Source organism: Micromys minutus, assembly GCF_963924665.1.
Source record: "Micromys minutus genome assembly, chromosome: 15".
NCBI classification, from domain to species: Eukaryota; Metazoa; Chordata; class Mammalia; order Rodentia; family Muridae; genus Micromys; species Micromys minutus.
The window spans coordinates 52,263,101-52,277,232 of NC_137984.1; the positions used below are offsets into that span (position 1 = coordinate 52,263,101).

The 14,132-nt window shown below is 44.4% G+C and overlaps 1 pseudogene across 1 annotated transcript; it reads right to left on the reverse strand.

Moving 5' to 3' along the window:
* Positions 1–12,100: 12,100 nt before the first annotated feature.
* On the reverse strand, positions 12,101–12,677 carry LOC308430075 (small ribosomal subunit protein eS7-like; annotated as a pseudogene). Its single transcript has one exon. The product of its transcript is annotated as a small ribosomal subunit protein eS7-like (transcript).
* Between the last annotated feature and the right edge of the window lie 1,455 nt (positions 12,678–14,132).

Below are 14,132 nucleotides of genomic sequence, written 5' to 3' on the forward strand. Positions count from 1 at the left end.
GTTGGTAAGGTATCCTGGTTGATCTTGATTGCAAATGGTAGAGAATAAAGTGCAAATCAACTTTCTAACACCAGAATCCTGGAATTCTGACTTCTAGAACTATGGCGAATAAATTTGTCCTGTCTAAGTTATTTAATCTGTGGTGCTTTGATGTGGTAGCCCTGGCAAACTAATACAACCTGGAAGTCCAGTATCCCTGAGATGGATGGAGCAGGACCATGGAAATCCCTTATCAGGCCAACTCTACCACCATCCAACCATTCTTCCACATAGAACACAGAGCACAGAACCTGCCCCACCCCTACGCCCAGCTCTGTGTATGGCCAGAACTGAGGACAAACAGCACTCCAGCATGATGCTCTGTCTCCTCTGAGTAACATGAAGGCTGTCCTTCAGAAACGTGATCCAGGGAAAATGAAACAATGGTCGGTAATTCCCCACAGAACCAGATGGAAGAACCAACTTCTGGTCCCATCCAACATTGGAGAAGATTCTACACTCAATTTCCTGAGAAAAGAACTTCCTGTCCCTTCTCCATCACCAAAAATCTAATATGGCCCTGCCCTAAAATCTTCCTTTCTCCAGCACAGCCTCCATTTATAATAGGCTCAATTCTCCAGCAGTGGCTAATGTTGTCTGCCACACAACACAAAGGCAGAAGTGAGGCCTTCAGTACAGGGTGCTCCAAAGAGCATAGCCCAGGTCCTGGAGCCACAAGACACATTAGCAGTCACTTTAATGTTTCTGTGTTATGTAATATCATTGCTGTTATTAAATGAATTGAAATAATGGCTCAGATGCAAATTTGCAAATAAAGGTTGTTTTGTAAATATATAGTATTTATTTATATCAATTAATAAATCATATTAATACCTCCATTCTGCTTTATGTCTTTAATTGGAATTAAGTCCAAATACTTATTATGCAGACTCAGATCATGTTGATTTAACTTTTTATCCTTGCCAGGTAACAATTCTTTATTATTGATCCAGAAACACATCTTTTAATTTTAGTACTGAAACCAAGCAGCTATGCAACTGAACAGAAACCTGGGAGAATTAAAACTCTTAAACTCTTAAAAGCTTATTTTTAAACAAAATCCAGGTTTGGTGGCTCACCCATACTTATTACCATTCTACTCACAGTAGAAGAAAATGAAACCGACCTAGCTGTCCATCAAAGGATGGATGGATAGTGAAAACATGGTACATTCACACAATGCAATTATATCCAGCTGCAAAGAAAATAGAACCAGCAGGTTAAGTAGATGAAACTAGAAAAATATTATGCTGAGTGAGGTCAAGCACAAGAGAAGCTAATGTTCTCCTCCTATATAAATACTGGTTTTGAGTCTCTTACTTTTTTTGTGTGTTCAACTTCCTTAAGTCTGAACTTAACTTTCTGTAGGTGCTGGAGACCTAGGAGGAGGCTATGGGAAGCAGGGGGCCTTAAGTGGGGGATGGGGAGTAGAGGGGGAGTGTCGTGGGGATGGAAATATTCAAGTAGGGAAGAGGAGGGAATGAGGAGTGAGGGGCAGGGGGATAAGTAAAGTGAAGGGTTATTTAAAAGCCACATGGAAATCAACAATATTTTAGCCAAACCAAAAAGACAGTGCTATGGAGGAACGATGCATGGTTGGCAGAGGCTCCTCCCTGAGAGGGAGAGCAGGGATAGAGGCAGGGGTGGTCTCTAAATGACAAAGACATACAGCACATCAAGAGACCAAAAATCAGTCTTCTCTTCCTGATGCCTCAGGGCGGTCTTCTGTGGGGCCCACCATGCTCTCCCCAGCCAGAGGCGGGGTTCCAAAGTGAGCAGATTTGCTGGCAACAAGTGTTGGATAGAGACGTGGTTCCATGAAGATGGGTTTCATCCACTTCTGTTGCCCCAGGCTGGACATCAACTAGGAGCAGGTTTGCTAACTCGCTATCCTAGGCTTTGAACACAGACTTGAAACAGGACTGCAAAGGATTGTACGTAGTGCCCTAAGACCTGAGCTCACCCCGATGATCAAACACACACACATACATATCTCATTGCACCCCCACATAGCACACACACACCACAGAACACTGATATTCACAAGGCCAAGAATTCTTACATCAATTTATCAATATTGTGTAGAAGGCAGGCTTAGGAAAACAACATTCTGGCCAAAACCATGAGTTATGATATCTTGAGATTTGGACTCAGAGCAAGGACAGGGTCCTCTTTTTCCAGTATTTCTCTGTGCTTTCAAAATGTTTAAAGCATTATCTCAACACAAATATGAAAATATGACATGGGGAAAGCATGTGATGACTACTAAGAAGGGCTTCTGGAGCACAGATTAAATTTCTTTTGATGCATCCAAGTTAAAAAGGGAAACTGAGTTTCTTTTTCCTTCAAGAAAATCCCCACAGGCCCTTGTAGGTTTTTCAAATTCGAGGTCTGAATGAAGCAAATGATTTTTATCTCTTCAACTAATCTTCTGAAAAGAATCCACTTAAAACTTTTAGAAGACAAAGGTACAATTTATGTCTTTCATTTTCTATTGTATTCTCCAGAATACAAAGGGTGACTTCTACCAACAAACTGTCAGGTTCTCTGGAAGAAAACTTTAAACTGGGATTCTCTCTGTGTTATAGGAAACTTGGGGTCCCTGATGGTTCCCACTCCTAATAATGAATGCTTATCCCAGCTCTTTTCCTTGCCAGAATGCTTTCAGTCAAGCACTAAATCAGAAGCCAGTGGATTTCCCTAGAGGTATGACCACATTGAATACTCAGTAAGGACTGAATTCATTTTGTTCCAAAGTTTTCTAAGGAACTAATAAGATAATCTCTGAATCTAGAGATGTTAGTCATAGGGTCTAAAGGAATTCGCCTTCACTGAACCAACAAGAAAAAAGAGCAGTAGCAGTAAACAGGCTGCAGAAATATGCACCAGGCTTCCCAGGTTTAAAAAACAAGGATTCATGAATGCTACATTAAAAAGTTTTACTCATTTTTTTAAAACTATGCGCATAGCATGTTAAGCCTCTTAGCATCGGAGTTTTTCCTTAGAGCAGCAAGACTACTTGGTTTACATTTAGTTGGAGTGCCGGGGGTTAGACTGACTGCCCCTGCCCTTGTTCTTGCAGACAGGGACTGTACCACTGGGCTGCACCTAGTACTCACAACCCTCCACTTACCAGCAGTGGAGTGATTCTTCACATTGTTCAGTTCAAACACACCGCTGACAAACCCCTGTGCTGTCAGAAATCCTCTCCATCTAGGACACAACGCAATGATAGGTCCCCTCTCTAAGAACTTTTCTCCCATAATATTTTAAGGAAAAATAACTCGTGGTTGAAGACATCGAGGAGATGACAGCAGAGTTACTGGCCACAATCTAACCCCACCATCCTGACAGCACACTATCTCTGAATATCTCCCAAGTCCAAAAGCATGGGAAAATTCTGCAAATAATTGTTCTATTCAGACTCCAGAGGAATATAGGTTTCATTGTGAAGCCCCTAACTGAGAGGAAAGTCCTCTCGGCTTTTCAAGGCGCACAGGATTCATAAATGCTGCTACTTACGTGCACTGCAAATTTCTAACAACGCTTTTCCCACAAACATTTCTAACGTGCATTAGAAAGAAGGTGCCAATTATGTTCTAGAGTCATCCAAAGATATGCTTAACTATAATAAATATAAGACAAAACTAGGTATAGGCAGCTTATATGTTTGTTGCAAACCAGTTCAAAAATAACAGGTGCCCTGCATTCAAGAGGGGAGGCAGCATGGTGAGCAAAGGAGAGCCTGGGCTACACAGTGAGAAAGTGAAGGAGAGCCTGGGCTACACGGTGAGAAAGTGAAGGAAAGCCTGGGCTACACGGTGAGAAAGTGAAGGAGAGCCTGGGCTACACGGTGAGAAAGTGAAGGACAGCCTGGGCTACACGGTGAGAAAGTGAAGGACAGCCTGGGCTACATGGTGAGAAAGTGAAGGACAGCCTGGGCTACACAGTGAGAAAGTGAAGGACAGCCTGGGCTACACCGTGAGAAACGTTATCAGAGGAACAGGTACTGCGGGTTCTAAAGAGCTAGAAGCAAGTCAAGGCAGGTATTGACTTGCCTCTGGTTGTCATCCTGGGTCAGCACTCACATTACTAGTTCAGGGTGAGTGCTCCCTGGAATTCAGAACACTAGAGATCTGCGTTCATTGAGGACTGACACCATGAAATGTATCCAGTTTCCTTCTTGCAGCGGTAAATGGCAACTGTGTCTAGCTTCCCCTAGAACAGAAAATCTTACTAACTAAACTGTGCTGCGGTAGGCATGCAGCTAGCTTTAGCTGGCCAGAAACCATAGCAGCTGTGTGAGCTCCATTAAAGGGTTCCCCTTTTGGATAAAGGAGATGATACTGGTCACAGTAAGTGTGGAAGGGGGTGGGCTGCTGTGGCAAAGGGCTCAGCTGTCCAGCTGCTCAAAGACCAACCCATACCACTTACTCCACCAATGCTTCATAAGTCTTTGCTGGAACAACCCCTCTTCATGCTCAGGACTTCTCTTTTGCTTTTAATTACACTTAAGATTTCTTAAAAATATTTCACACGTAAGTGTCCACGCTGATCAATCAATGGCTTTTATTGAGGTCGCTTATGGGAACACAGGTGAGGGATTCTTAGAGGAGCAGAAATGACTCAAAGACAGCTGTATTTCCAAAGCCCACCCCAACACTGGTGACAACTCACGAAGCTGGGAACCTGGACCACACTGTGCAGCCTGCAGACAGTTAACAGGCAGAGAATATCTTTTCCTGGTGCCTCAGTTGGTCTAAACCATTATAGAAGTACAAGTCAATGTTAACTCTCATACTTGAGGCTTGCTCTTCAGCCTCTGTTCCTTTCATGTTTAGTCATCTCCAAGTACCAGCGCATATATACATATGTGGTTTGTTGGTTCCTGTCTTAGTCGGGGTTTCTATTCCTGCACAAACATCATGACTTAGAAGCAAGTTGGGGAGGAAAAGGTTTATTCAGCTTATACTTCCACACTGCTGTTCATCACCAAAGACAGTCAGGACTGGAACACAAGCAGGTCAGGAAGCAGGAGCTGATGCAGAGGCCATGGAGGGATGTTACTGGCTTGCTTCCCCTGGCTTGCTCAGCCTGCTTTCTTATAGAACCCAGGTCTACCAGCCCAGGAATGGCTCCACCCACAATGGGCTGGGCCCTCCCACCATTGATCACTGATTGAGAAAATGCCTTACAGCTGGATCTCCTGGAGGCATTTCCTCAACTGAGGCTCCTTTCTCTGTGATAACTCTATCTTGTGTCAAGGTGACACACAAAACCAGCCAGTACAGTTTGTTTGTTGTTCATTTGGGGACAAAAAAGGACCCTGCAAAGAGGTTAAGCTAGGATTGAATGGCATCATCCACAAACCGAAAACCTTGGCACAAGGTCACAAGCCCTCAGACATATAGGATACCTTTAGTCCTCTTTCAGTTAGACTAGACAGCCAGCACTCATGGGAGCTGTCTGTCTCTGCTCCTATCCCTAGGGATATAGGTGTGTATCACCACACCCAGTTCCTGTGTGGGCGGGTGGATCTGAACACAGGTCTTCAAGCCTGTGTCACTAAGCAATATCTCTAGCCTGACCTCTGTATTATTTGAAACCATCTGCAGTGTATTTTGCTGTCAGGAGCCATTTGCTGCTTTGAAGCAGAGGGAGAAAAGAGAGAGAAAAGCCTGCCTTCCTGGAAGAGTGAAGGCAGCTCAGGGTCTGGTGGCAGATTTTCTGGCCTGCTGATGCATGGAACGATAAGAGGGGTGCACTTGAGGCTCAAGGTGAGGGGCTGGAGATTCTATTGACCTTTGTGGAGGGAAGAGGGAGGTGTTTGGATGGGAACAAATGTCGTATGTGTATATTTCAGCAAATTGTTTCTGTTACTTGTGACTTTGCTTCCCATAGTACTCGAGTATAAGAAGGCTGTGAGAAATATGGTTGCCACTGCGGTGGTAATGACCTGCAGCCTTCCCACTGTCTGTCTCTGGATCTTTTTCTACCTTTCCTATATTCTGCTTCACATCTTTCACAGAAGACTGTTTGACTTTGTACCAGCCACACTAGTACATTTTGCACCAAAGCAACTTCTCCAGCAGCCAGGGAAAATACTGCTCTTACATCAGGTCTTTCTCCCACATAGCCTCCTTCCTGACATTGCAGGATGACTCATAGGATGGATAGGACAATACTATATTCACAGGCTAATCTACCTTTAGAAGCACGAAAAATGACACTATGAAGTGTATGCTGTCCTTTCAGCTCCTCGACATAGTCAACCTCCAGGCGGTAGCACCCTGGGAATAATGCATCCAGTAAGGTACCCAGCAAAACAACTGTGTAAAGTTAGGATCTTTCAAAAGGAAGAAAACTAGGGCAAAATCTAATTTAACTATGGACTGGGCTGAATGCATCCTTTACCTAGGCAGTCGGTTCCAAAAACAATCATATTTGTCAGCATTAAAAGTGTTTGAATCAGTAGACTGGTGCATGCCTTTAATCCCAGCATTCTGAAGGCAAAGGGAGGCACATATCAAGTTGCCAAGTTCTAGGCCAGCCAGAGCCATACCATGAGACTCTGTTTCAGTCCCAGCTCCCATTGTTAGTTTAACAATTCTCTTCGTTCACCTGTACTCTTTCAGAAAAAGCACTCAAGGGACATCATGATTTGTAAATTTTGTTCACTCAGTTTTCTTAATTATCATATTGAATTTCCCTCCTAGTGCAAGTTCTGGGGCATTTCTGATGGGTTTATCATCTAACGTGCACTGTGCTTGCTTTGATCTTGGCTTAGCCTTGCAGCTGCTGTGAACAGATGCTCTCTCTAGCTGAAGGGCTGATTTTCTGGATCTGATCTCTCCTTGTCACTACCTTATCTCGGTGCCTGTAGATCCAATAAATCCAGGTTTAAAGATGGTACAAACCAGATCATTGATGAATGAGCGGTCAAAGGACAGAATGTCAAGAGGGTCTGGCATAAAGAGATGTCCTTACACTTTCCTAAATCTAAGGGAAGAAAATAATTACTTAGTTTAAGAGACAAAACTAAACTGGCTAGTCTTTACTTTTTGGGCTTGTTTGTTTGTTTTTTTGTTTGAGGCTGGGGCAATGGTGCGGGAAGCCACCGCATTCGCCATTACAAGATGGCGCCCAGCCCGAAGGGAGGTTGGCCAGTTTTGAGATAAACAACCTAAGTGCGAATGCGAATATGCCTGTTTTGCTGACTCATGCTGACTTGTTCTCTAGTCCCGAGTATGCTAATTAGGGCGCACAGAATGCACCAATCAGGTAGCAACACATTCCTCCTAAGCATATATAAGGAGGGTTGATTTCTGGGCTCGGGGTCTTTCGCCACTGCAATCAAACCCGCAATAAATGCCTGTAGAAGGATCCTGTTGTCTTCCTTGCCGCTACACAACGGCTTATCAGTTAAGAGGTTTTATTGCTTTTCCAGAGACTGGCATTCAGCTCCCAACAGCCCTGTCTGCTGGCTTGCACCTGTCTCTAACTCTAGCTCCAGGGGACTTGACTTTCTTTTCTAGACTTCTTGAGCACTGCATTCCCATGCATATACAAATATAAAATATGACATAAAGATGCTTTTTAACTTGAGGGCATATGTCTTAGTCAGGGTTTGTACTCCTGAACAAAACATCATGACCAAGAAAGCAGCTTGGGGAAGGGTTTATTTAGCTTAAACTTCCACGTTGTTGTTTATTACCAAAGAAAGTCAGGACAGGAACTCACACAGGGCAGGAACCTGGAGGCAGGAGCTGATGCAGAGGCCATGGAGGGATGACACTTACTGGCTTGCTTCCCCTGTCTTGCTCAGCCTGCTTTCTTATAGAACCCAGGACAACCAGCCCAGAGAGAGCACTACCCACAAATGGGCTGGGCCCTCTCCCATTGATCACTAGTTGAGAGAATGCCTTACAGCTGAATCTCATGGAGGCATTTCCTCAACTGAGGCTCCTTTCTCTGTGATAGCTCCAGCTTGTATCAAGTTGACACAGAAAACCAGTCAGTGAAGCATCTATCTGTCAGTCTTTGTTTATTTCAAGCAGAGGTATGACTTATTGGGTATGAATAAGGAAATCAAAGAGCCACGGTGCCTTTCCAATCAGGTAACATCCTCAACTTAACCAAAGACTGACCTCAGAGCAGAAAGAACATTCTGGTAGCAAATGGGTTTCTGGCTAGAGCTGTAGCAGCCATTCTTGTGTGTCTAGGCTAAAGACCTGTCCTGCAGACTTGCCACTTGCCACTCTATGTACTTTTGCCAGGTTCTTCAAATAGATCTTCGTGTGGGAGTGCCAAGAATGAAGGCTCGCATTTACATATAGGCACACACATGCACTTCTGATTGGTTCTTTTTCTCAGCAGCTCCATGGCTCAAAGCACATCTCCAGAGTAGAATCCTGTACCCTTGTAAACCTTCTTGCCCTCACAATAGCCAGATGTGATTGTCCAACTTTGCACCTATTTTGTTGTTTGTAGTTGAGCCAGGGTCTCATTGTATATGTCCGACTGGGCTGGAAGTCACTATTTAGACTAGCCTGGCTACAAACTAAATGAACTCTTCCTACCTCTGCCCCTTCCATGGGCTGGGATTCAAGGCAAATGCCACCACGTTTGGCTCATGGTCATAGTTTGTCCATCTCTCCTTTGTTACTCTGACCTTAACGCCACCCTCTTCAAATGTCTATTGGGCCCCTCACAAGAGAAACTAGGAGCCACAGATCTGGAATCCATTCTCTTCGGGGTTTCCATCGGTCTGCCAGTAAAAAGCATCTACATAAGATCCAAAAGGAAAGGAAAAGGCTAGAGCTTTCTGGAGACAGGAGCATGCTCCTGGATATGCACTGACAGGAGGAACAAAGGAAGCTTCTTTGCTTGGACATCTGTACAGTTGGATGGCAGCTGAAGCCTCAGCACGCCTTCCCGACCTGGGTTGCTGAACTCCTAACCGCAGTGCTGACCAGCATTAAAGACGTCCACACTCAGCACACACAGAGCTGTGTCGTGCTTAAAACACCCTGACGAAAACAGCAGTCTTAGCAGACAGTGCAGTTTGCTTAGATGTGCAAGGTTACAGTCAACGCTGATTGGAAGTTATTGCCAGTTGGAATAAGGAAGTTAAGGGAAACCTGAGGTACTTGCTCATATTGTTTCTGCAGTCAGAAAGAGGGATAAAAGCCTTTATTCAGTTCCCTTTCTCTTTTCCATACAGGCCAAGATCCCATCCCAGGTGCAGCCACTTTTAGAATGAGCCTTGCAACTTCAATGAATGTAATCAACCCCCCCAACCCCCACCCAGGGGCAGGCCAAGGTTAAGCATTCCCAGACAGGCAGAGCTGGAACCTTGTCAGGTTGACAATAAAGACCATCACATACTGTTTCCCTGCTGGTCCAGCCTTGAGTGAATCCCTGGCTGCTTCTCTGGAAAGGAAGGAATAGGACCTCAGTGGGGCTACCACACTCTTCTGACATGGCCTATTCATTTTGAACTCCAGAAACGAACATAGTCTTCTTCCTGCTAAGTTCCAAGTCCTCACGTCCCAGTTTTCAAGTCTTTAGGACCTGAGGCTCTTAACCAGAGGAAAACTGGGGCGATCCTTCCAAAGTTATCTTCTATTAACTCACTTCCCCAACTCATCCCCCAGATGGAGACAAGAAACATAAAGTGGTTCTTTCACCATTACAAACAAAAGTGCGAGCAACGGTAAGGAATATGTTTATTCCTCATATTCCTCTGTGTGTTGTCTATTTTCCACACTCAGGCAGCCTACAAGAGCTTAAAATGTAAGCTCGCCCTGCAGCAATTTGATAAGTCTTACCTCACACAGAAGATGAGGCCCCACCCACCTGGCCTCAGCAGGCCTGTCAGACTCACCCCCTGCACTGAGTTTAGCATCAATTGTCCTTTTTTGCTTCTCTGACTCAACCCTCATTGGCTGCTCTAAAGGCTTTTTCACAGCCTTTATTTCTGCATAGAAAAGCTCAGGAAGTCTGCCCTTTGCCTAGGAGCTCTCAGTCACTCAGTGGGTCTATCTTGAATGTCCTGTCTCCTACACAGTTACTCGCATACCCTTCTTAAACTTCTCCTTTGCAGCACATTTGTTAATTGAATTAACTTTAGCCCAAAGCTGCCTCTGTACATGTTCAAAGATAAACCTAAAGATCTCTTTTTACACAGTTAACTACTATCTATCTAACTTGATCTCTAACCAAGTACCTGAGTCTCAGCCAATCACAAGCACTTAATTCTGAAATTTGACAGACAGGCGCTATATCCAACCAGACTGCCTCTACAACTCACTCCTTTTCTCTGGTTTTAATAATAACTTGCTCATATGGTTGGGAAAGAAACACTACGGACATATTTGGAACACACAGCTGGTGACTCCAAAAAGCCAAATAAATCCCATCAAGATGTGGAAAACTAAATTTGTTATAATCTTGTCTTTTAATTACATTACCACTATAATTCGCTAATTAAAAGTGTGTCTTTCATTGCTTCCCAACTATAACTTCCTGTTACATTTTCCCTGTATATCCTTAGTACCTGGCATGGTGTTCGCCAAACAGCCTTCAGTATGCACTGAGCGAAGGAAAGAAATGGAAAACAGATGGCATATAACGGATGGTTAAAATTAAAATCCCTCTCTTTCAGTGATATTCCATTTGAAACTAAAGGAAAGTGGTCTACGGCTGGCTGGAGAGGTAAGGAGTGGAGAGGAAACAGGCGAGGAGGAGGAATGCTGAGGAGGAAGAAAAGGGAGGAAGGTGGGGGGAAGAAGCCACCTCCAAAGAAGGCTAGAGATATATTCTGTCTGGCAGAAAATTAACACAATGGCAAATTGCTGAAATAATCCGGTGTTACAGACTGATAATGAGAGAAGAATTTGGGGGTGTTGCAAATGATGTGAACACTAAACTGAAGAAGTATTTTTTATCCCAACTACCATCTTGAGTAGATACATACATCTTTAAGTATGTTTGGCTACCAATGTAGGAGCCACGGCATCTGTTTTACGTTGCTGGGGGCATCTGGACTGCCTCTGTTCCCAGATGACCTACTGGGACTCTGTTGGCAAACAAGAGCCCAGACCCTTGGCTGTGACTACTCAGGCTCTAAGCAACTGAACAGGGTGAGTTGTACAGTTGGAGACAGGAAACACCAGCAAACTTTCCCCGTGCTTCCTTCCACACATGACCCTTGTCACATGGGAAGGGAAGAAGTGAGAGTGCTGTCGTCACCTCCTCTCAGTGCTCACCCATTTCACAGAGCGATGTGACTTGAAAGCTCTACTGAAGTCCTTCAGTTGCTCTCCAACGTCCTCCCAGAAGTCAACATGGTAACTTCCCCTAAGGGCGTGTGTGTGTGTGTGTGTGTGTGTGTGTGTGTGTGTGTTAGGACAGGACCTGATGTTGGTGCCTTTTTCATTAATTTACAAGCAAAAGAAGCCTGGTACCACTTGGATAAAAACAAGTCAGGTCAAAGAGTATCATGTGAAGGGAAATGCAAGAGACTCCCTGAAGGGGACACTACCAGGCTGAACACATAAATGACCATTTCTAAGCCTCACACATTGCTTATTGTGTGAATTCCAAAATATTGACAGCAAGAAATTTCCACAAATAAGAAAGTAAAAGACATGTGTATATGGGACTGATGCACTCAGAATGGAAAGGAATTGATTTTATGATTTTTAAATTCTAGGAAAGGGATCTGGGATATGGCTCAATGGCAGAACACTTTCTTAGCATCTGTGCAGTCCAGAGATCCCACCAAATATGGGAAGCTTTATAGTCTCACGCAGAAGAGGAAACAATGCATCCAATCTGGCAAAGTGGGAGGAGTCAGCTCAGCTGCAAAGTGCTTACCAGCCTGCATGACACCTGAGCTTGGTCTCTGGCACTTTCTTTTTCTTTTCTTCCTTCCTTTCTTTTTTCTGTCTGTCTTCTTTCTTTCTGACTTTCTGTCTTCTGTCTGTCTGTCTTATTTATTTTATTTTCTTTCTTTTTTAATTTTTACTATGAATGACATTTTATTGAGTCATTTTCTTTACAACTGAAATATTGGGAATTCAAATTTAACATCTTTGCCTGTGAGCTTCCTGTACACACCAGAAAAAGTTCCGACCTTGTGCTTCGCGTTGTTCTGCTGTGCTTTGTCTAAATGAACTTCTATGAGCCGGCTGCCCTCCAGGTTCGCACGGATCCTCTTACCCACAATTCACTTGGGAAGACCAAGTCCTCCAGGATGGTGTTGTGCACTGCAGTCAGGGTGCGGCTTCTGGGGCGCTTTTGCATATTTTTCATACGGCTTTTCTGGGTTGGTTTGGGCAGAATCCTCCTCTGAGCAATGAAGATAACATGCCTCCCACTGAACTTATTCTCCAGTTCACAAACTAGCCGGACTTGGATTTTCTGGAAAGATTTCAGCTGAGGAACTGGTACAAAAATTTTGATGGACCACCACCAACCTCGATTTCCTTGGCCGTGGTGATGTTGGGTTCCCGCAGCTGCGCCTTGAGATCAGAGTTTATCTCCAGCTTGAGCAGCGCCTGAGAGATGCCAGACTCGAACTCGTCTGGCTTCTCGCCTTTGGGCTGCACAGTCTTGGCGCTCGAGCTGAACATGGCTTCGTCCTTACAGAGTGCCGGCCTAGAACGAGCTCTTTGTTTGTTTCTTTCTCTGCTTGCTTGTTTCTTTCTTTCCTGGCATAGTAGAACACCCTGTAATCCCAGCACTGGGGAGGTAGAGGCAGGAGGATCAGGAGTTGAAGGTCATCTCGGGCTATCCAGAAAGTTTGAGGCCCACCTAAATTCTATTCTTTCACACACACACACACACACACACACACACACACACACACACACACGTCTCTCTTGATCACTATTTGCTGCCCCCCTAAAAAAGTATAAATTGAGGCTTGAGAAATGCACTTATCTATGAGCGTAAAGACAGGAATTTGGAGGGCAGTTTATTACTATTTAGCAGAATTACAGTATTAGGCTCTCTTATAGTGCCTATGACCTAGCCAGTCATACTCTAGGAATGGCTTAAAACCCTATACTGTGTAAAAACCTATGATTTATAGACACTGGAAACTAAATCAATGTTTAAGTAATTGTACACATTAGAATGGAGTGCCAGCACTTGTACCGTCTTCCCACAGTTACACAGTGCCACAATTCCTGCAAACACCGGCCCTCACCTGTTTTTCTCTACTGCAGAATTCTTTGTGACTCAGCATCTTCAGTTATATGGCTTGAATGTGCTTTACACTTAGTAGGTCTACAACAGAATCCATAGTCTCCTTATTGGGTTCTCTTAGAAGAGCAGGCTCCTTTTATTATCACCAATGAATCATTATGGTTGCTAAAAGCTAAATATTTAAATATAGTTGGGCATCTGAGGCGAATAACCTTGACTGTCCTGAGAACAGCTAGATGACTGTTAAGCCATGCCTGGATGTCTGTGTTTTCAGCAAGCTCACAGCAAGCCTTACAGAAGGGTTTGGTCTGCTGACAGACTCTGGATGTGAGAAGACTGTGGGGGATGGGGCCTGCATTTAAGAAGTGAATGGGGAGGAGGCTGCATCCAGCCCTGACCCCTTACAATACCTGGGCCATTTTACTTCCTGCCTGCATGACTTAGGCTACTGCACCATGGCTTCCCACTTTCATGGACTGAAACTATGACAGGAGAAAATATTCCTTCTTTTGTTTTATAAGATACTTCATCACAGTGACTTGGAAAGTAATTGCTACACTGTGCATGTGAAACCTGAGCGTCCTGTCTGTGTTATACAGCTGTAAGCTTCGGACACAGTGAAAGATCAGACCCCCGGGTCGGGGCTCCTCCAACCTCAAAGTGCTGGTTCCCCGTACCTCCCAGGAAAGGCGACACCCTAAATCACTCACGAGAAACGGTCTTGATGCAAACTGCAAGAGGATTTTTATTCCGAGCGCTCTTGGGGCCCACAACCTGTACGCCATGTTGGAGTAGAGGGCTGCGGACCACGAAGGCAGAATCGGAACAGATTTAATATGGCTCACATCAAAGCCCGCCAATCACAAACCAATCATTTC